Genomic DNA, 8115 nt, shown 5'->3' with positions numbered 1-8115 from the left:
CAACAGGTGCACCACTCACAACCACTGCGGCATCAACAACAACGACAACTGCGGCTTCAACCACAACATTTGCGACTCCAACAACGACTGCAGCTGGACCATCCACTACAGAAGCACCAACAACCACCGCTGCAGCACCAACAACCACAAACTCTGCTCCAAACACAACAGCTGCCACTTCAACAACAACAACAACTGCTGGACCATCTACTACAGCAGCATCAACAACCACCACTGCAACACCAACAACCACAACAACTGCACCAACCAGAACCACTGCGACATCAAAACCCACATCAACTGCACCAACCACAACCACTGCGACATCCAAAACCACAACAACTGCAGGTCCAACCACAACAGTTGCTGCTCCAACAATGACAACTGCGGGACCATCCACGACAGCAGCACCACCACCCACAACTGCAGCACCAACAGCCACAACAACTGCACCAACCACAACCATTGCAACATCAACATCATTAGAACTGCGACTCCAACCACAACGGTTGCTGCTCCAATTACGAAATCTGTGGAAACATCGACAACAGCTGAACCAACCACAACCACTGCGGCATCAACAATAATTACAACTGCGACTCCAACCACAACAGTTGCAGCTCCAAAAATGACAACTGCTGGACCATCTACGACAGCCGAACCAAGCACCACCACGGGGGCACTAACAATCATAACAGCTGTTCCAACCACAAAAGTTGCAGCTCCAACAACAACAACTGCAGGACCATCCACAACAACTGCGGGACAATCCACGATAGCAGGACCAACCACAACAACTGTGGGACAAACAACCACAACAGGTGCACCACTCACAACCACTGCGGCATCAACAACAACGACAACTGCGGCTCCAACCACAACATTTGCGACTCCAACAACGACTGCAGCTGGACCATCCACTACAGAAGCACCAACAACCACCGCTGCAGCACCAACAACCATAAACTCTGCTCCAAACACAACAGCTGCCACTTCAACAACAACAACTACTGCTGGACCATCTACTACAGCAGCATCAACAACCACCACTGCAACACCAACCAGAACCACTGCGACATCAACAACCACAACAACTTCGGCTTCCACCACAACAGTTGCTGCTCCAACAACGACAACTGCAGGACCATTCACAACAGCAGCAACCACAACAGCTGCCACTTCAACAACAACAACCGTTCCAACCACGACAACAGCTGTACCAACCCCGACCACTGCCACACCAAAGACCACAACAGCCGGTATATCAGAAACAATCCAAATATACTGCCATTTACTGCTTTTCATCAATTACTGAGAAAGAAAAAGAAGAGATACAGTCTCTGTAATAATCCAAGTATCCTTGAGTATTCAAAAACCTGCAATTTTTCATTTTAATTGCAACCTTTTAATTCTTTCTCTCCTGATTTCAGCTGGAGCCCTTCAGTGTCAAACCTGCATAGATCAGATGTGTTCAAGCACAGCACTAAAAACATGTTCTTCAGAGACGATGTGTATTACAGCTACTATTTTAGGTAATCTTTTCTTCATATTATTTCATACACTTCATTAAATACCGAATACTCTGAGATTATTTTTTTTTACTCAACATAAATAAATTAACTGTGAATTTGCAGCTTCCTCATCTGGAACTACGGCAATGCAAATCTACAAGGCATGTGCATCTTCCTCCCTGTGTCCAGCTACGGGCTCTCAGACATTTTCAGTTAACTTGGGTAATCAAAGTGCTCTTGCATCTGCCACGTGCTGCAAAACAGATAGCTGCAACTCAAAAACTCTGGCTGGTAAGTACAAATCAATATGTGTTTTATTGAAGCCACAATAAAACAATAAGAAACAATACTTTGATATTTGCTGAAATGTTCTCTGTTTTAAAATAAAACGATGATCTTTTCTGTTTCAGCCCCTAATCCTCAGTCACATAATGGCCGACTATGTAATGTTTGTTCCACCCCTTTGTGCAACACTCCATTACAGTGTCAGGGAGTGGAGGAACAATGCATTCAATCCATCAGTGAGTCTTCATCATGCATACTTTAACAAAGATCATCTTTAAATTTGTCTTTAAAGATGATGTCATTTAAACACACATATAAGATGTATGATGAAATCTGCAAATTAAAAATACCAGAAATTTTTCAAACTGTGATTTTTCATCTGCAGTGATTGACGGCACCAAGGCTTTTCCAGCTTACGGCTGTGCATCTAGAAACCTGTGTGCAGCTGCGACACGCCTGGGTTCTCTACCTTTCATGCAAAAACTTGGTACCATCATAAGTGGGCCAACCTGTACTTCATCCATGACAACTACAACACACACCACAAAAACAATTGCTCAAACCACAAATGCAGCACAGACGGAGGCAACTGCAGTACCAACCACAAAATCAGTTGAGCCAACAACGACCACTGAAGCTATAACTACCACAAAAACTGCTCAACCCATGACCACTGCGACTCCAACCACAACGGTTGCTGCTCCAATTACGAAATCTGTGGAAACATCGACAACAGCTGAACCAACCACAACCACTGCGGCATCAACAATCATTACAACTGCGACTCCAACCACAACAGTTGCAGCTCCAACAATAACAACTTCTGGACCATCCACGACAGCCGAACCAAGCACCATCACTGTGGCACTAACAATCGCAACAGTTGTTCCAACCACAACAGTTGCAGCTCCAACAACAACAACTGCAGGACCATCCACAACAACTGCGGGACAATCCACGATAGAAGGACCAACCACAACAACTGTGGGACAAACAACCACAACAGGTGCACCACTCACAACCACTGCGGCATCAACAACAACGAAAATTGTGGCTTCAACCACAACATTTGCGACTCCAACAACGACTGCAGCTGGACCATCCACTACAGAAGCACCAACAACCACCGCTGCGACATCAACAACCACAACAACTGCGGGTCCAACCACAGCAGTTGCTGCTCCAACAACGACAACTGCGGGACCATCCACGACAGGAGAAACCACAACCATGACAAGTGCGACTCTAACCACAACAACTGCGGGACCAGCCACAACAACTGGGGGACAATCCACTAAAGCAGCACCAACAACCACCACTGCAGCATCAACAACCACAACAACTGCAGCTCCAACCACAGCAGTTGCTGCTCCAACAGCGACAACTGCGGGACCATCCACGACAGCAGAAACCACAACCATGACAAGTGCGACTCTAACCACAACAACTGCGGGACCAGCCACAACAACTGGGGGACAATCCACTACAGCAGCACCAACAACCACGACTGCAGCACAAACAGCCACAACAACTGCACCAACCACAACCGTTGCAACATCAACAATCATTAGAACTGCGACTCCAACCACAACGGTTGCGGCTCCAACAACAACAACTGCAGGACCATCCACAACAACTGCGGGACAATCCACGATAGCAGAACCAACCACAACAACTGTGGGACAAACAACCACAACAGGTGCACCACTCACAACCACTGCGGCATCAACAACAACCACAACTGCGGCTTCAACCACAACAGTTGCGGCTCCAACAACAAATGCTGCGGCACCATCCACGACAGCCAAACAAAGCAACACCACTGTGGCACCAATGACAACAACAGCTACTACAACCACAGCAAATGTGGCTGCGACTACGAAAGCTGCAGGAGCATTCACGACAGCTGAACTGTCCACAACCACTGCCGCATCAACAATCATTACAACTGCGGCTCCGACCACAACAGTTGCAGCTCAAACAACGACAACTGCTGGACCATCCACGACAGCAGCAACCACAACCATGACAAGTGCGACTCTAACCACAACAACTGCGGGACCATCCACAACAACTGCGGGACAATCCACTACAGCAGCACCAACAACCACCACTGCAGCACCAACAGCCACAACAACTGCACCAACCACAACCGTTGCAACATCAACAATCATTACAACTGCGACTCCAACCACAACGGTTGCGGCTCCAATTACAAAATCTGTGGAAACATCGACAACAGCTGAACCAACCACAACCACTGCGGCATCAACAATCATTACAACTGCGACTCCAACCACAGCAGTTGCAGTTGCAGCTCCAACAATGACAACTGCTGGACCATCCACGACAGCCGAACCAAGCACCACCACTGCGGCATCAACAACAACGACAACTGCGGCTTCAACCACAACATTTGCAACTCCAACAACGACTGCAGCTGGACCATCCACTACAGAAGCACCAACAACCACCGCTGCAACAACAACAACAACAAACTCTGCTCCAAACACAACAGCTGCCACTTCAACAACAACAACAACTGCTGGACCATCTACTACAGCAGCATCAACAACCACCACTGCAACACCAACAACCACAACAACTGCACCAACCAGAACCACTGCGACATCAAAACCCACATCAACTGCACCAACCACAACCACTGCGACATCCAAAACCACAACAACTGCAGGTCCAACCACAACAGTTGCTGCTCCAACAATGACAACTGCGGGACCATCCACGACAGCAGCACCAACCACCACAACTGCAGCACCAACAGCCACAACAACTGCACCAACCACAACCATTGCAACATCAACAATCATTAGAACTGCGACTCCAACCACAACGGTTGCTGCTCCAATTACGAAATCTGTGGAAACATCGACAACAGCTGAACCAACCACAACCACTGCGGCATCAACAATAATTACAACTGCGACTCCAACCACAACAGTTGCAGCTCCAAAAATGACAACTGCTGGACCATCTACGACAGCCGAACCAAGCACCACCACGGGGGCACTAACAATCATAACAGCTGTTCCAACCACAAAAGTTGCAGCTCCAACAACAACAACTGCAGGACCATCCACAACAACTGCGGGACAATCCACGATAGCAGGACCAACCACAACAACTGTGGGACAAACAACCACAACAGGTGCACCACTCACAACCACTGCGGCATCAACAACAACGACAACTGCGGCTCCAACCACAACATTTGCGACTCCAACAACGACTGCAGCTGGACCATCCACTACAGAAGCACCAACAACCACCGCTGCAGCACCAACAACCATAAACTCTGCTCCAAACACAACAGCTGCCACTTCAACAACAACAACTACTGCTGGACCATCTACTACAGCAGCATCAACAACCACCACTGCAACACCAACCAGAACCACTGCGACATCAACAACCACAACAACTTCGGCTTCCACCACAACAGTTGCTGCTCCAACAACGACAACTGCAGGACCATTCACAACAGCAGCAACCACAACAGCTGCCACTTCAACAACAACAACCGTTCCAACCACGACAACAGCTGTACCAACCCCGACCACTGCCACACCAAAGACCACAACAGCCGGTATATCAGAAACAATCCAAATATACTGCCATTTACTGCTTTTCATCAATTACTGAGAAAGAAAAAGAAGAGATACAGTCTCTGTAATAATCCAAGTATCCTTGAGTATTCAAAAACCTGCAATTTTTCATTTTAATTGCAACCTTTTAATTCTTTCTCTCCTGATTTCAGCTGGAGCCCTTCAGTGTCAAACCTGCATAGATCAGATGTGTTCAAGCACAGCACTAAAAACATGTTCTTCAGAGACGATGTGTATTACAGCTACTATTTTAGGTAATCTTTTCTTCATATTATTTCATACACTTCATTAAATACCGAATACTCTGAGATTATTTTTTTTTACTCAACATAAATAAATTAACTGTGAATTTGCAGCTTCCTCATCTGGAACTACGGCAATGCAAATCTACAAGGCATGTGCATCTTCCTCCCTGTGTCCAGCTACGGGCTCTCAGACATTTTCAGTTAACTTGGGTAATCAAAGTGCTCTTGCATCTGCCACGTGCTGCAAAACAGATAGCTGCAACTCAAAAACTCTGGCTGGTAAGTACAAATCAATATGTGTTTTATTGAAGCCACAATAAAACAATAAGAAACAATACTTTGATATTTGCTGAAATGTTCTCTGTTTTAAAATAAAACGATGATCTTTTCTGTTTCAGCCCCTAATCCTCAGTCACATAATGGCCGACTATGTAATGTTTGTTCCACCCCTTTGTGCAACACTCCATTACAGTGTCAGGGAGTGGAGGAACAATGCATTCAATCCATCAGTGAGTCTTCATCATGCATACTTTAACAAAGATCATCTTTAAATTTGTCTTTAAAGATGATGTCATTTAAACACACATATAAGATGTATGATGAAATCTGCAAATTAAAAATACCAGAAATTTTTCAAACTGTGATTTTTCATCTGCAGTGATTGACGGCACCAAGGCTTTTCCAGCTTACGGCTGTGCATCTAGAAACCTGTGTGCAGCTGCGACACGCCTGGGTTCTCTACCTTTCATGCAAAAACTTGGTACCATCATAAGTGGGCCAACCTGTACTTCATCCATGACAACTACAACACACACCACAAAAACAATTGCTCAAACCACAAATGCAGCACAGACGGAGGCAACTGCAGTACCAACCACAAAATCAGTTGAGCCAACCACGACCACTGAAGCTATAACTACCACAAAAACTGCTCAACCCATGACCACTGCGACTCCAACCACAACGGTTGCTGCTCCAATTACGAAATCTGTGGAAACATCGACAACAGCTGAACCAACCACAACCACTGCGGCATCAACAATCATTACAACTGCGACTCCAACCACAACAGTTGCAGCTCCAACAATAACAACTTCTGGACCATCCACGACAGCCGAACCAAGCACCATCACTGTGGCACTAACAATCGCAACAGTTGTTCCAACCACAACAGTTGCAGCTCCAACAACAACAACTGCAGGACCATCCACAACAACTGCGGGACAATCCACGATAGAAGGACCAACCACAACAACTGTGGGACAAACAACCACAACAGGTGCACCACTCACAACCACTGCGGCATCAACAACAACGAAAATTGTGGCTTCAACCACAACATTTGCGACTCCAACAACGACTGCAGCTGGACCATCCACTACAGAAGCACCAACAACCACCGCTGCGACATCAACAACCACAACAACTGCGGGTCCAACCACAGCAGTTGCTGCTCCAACAACGACAACTGCGGGACCATCCACGACAGGAGAAACCACAACCATGACAAGTGCGACTCTAACCACAACAACTGCGGGACCAGCCACAACAACTGGGGGACAATCCACTAAAGCAGCACCAACAACCACCACTGCAGCATCAACAACCACAACAACTGCAGCTCCAACCACAGCAGTTGCTGCTCCAACAGCGACAACTGCGGGACCATCCACGACAGCAGAAACCACAACCATGACAAGTGCGACTCTAACCACAACAACTGCGGGACCAGCCACAACAACTGGGGGACAATCCACTACAGCAGCACCAACAACCACGACTGCAGCACAAACAGCCACAACAACTGCACCAACCACAACCGTTGCAACATCAACAATCATTAGAACTGCGACTCCAACCACAACGGTTGCGGCTCCAACAACAACAACTGCAGGACCATCCACAACAACTGCGGGACAATCCACGATAGCAGAACCAACCACAACAACTGTGGGACAAACAACCACAACAGGTGCACCACTCACAACCACTGCGGCATCAACAACAACCACAACTGCGGCTTCAACCACAACAGTTGCGGCTCCAACAACAAATGCTGCGGCACCATCCACGACAGCCAAACAAAGCAACACCACTGTGGCACCAATGACAACAACAGCTACTACAACCACAGCAAATGTGGCTGCGACTACGAAAGCTGCAGGAGCATTCACGACAGCTGAACTGTCCACAACCACTGCCGCATCAACAATCATTACAACTGCGGCTCCGACCACAACAGTTGCAGCTCAAACAACGACAACTGCTGGACCATCCACGACAGCAGCAACCACAACCATGACAAGTGCGACTCTAACCACAACAACTGCGGGACCATCCACAACAACTGCGGGACAATCCACTACAGCAGCACCAACAACCACCACTGCAGCACCAACAGCCACAACAACTGCACCAACCACAACCGTTGCAACATCAACAATCATT

Source organism: Oreochromis niloticus, linkage group LG17, assembly GCF_001858045.2.
Source record: "Oreochromis niloticus isolate F11D_XX linkage group LG17, O_niloticus_UMD_NMBU, whole genome shotgun sequence".
In the NCBI taxonomy this organism is placed as follows: Eukaryota; Metazoa; Chordata; class Actinopteri; order Cichliformes; family Cichlidae; genus Oreochromis; species Oreochromis niloticus.
This window is presented reverse-complemented; position numbering follows the sequence as displayed.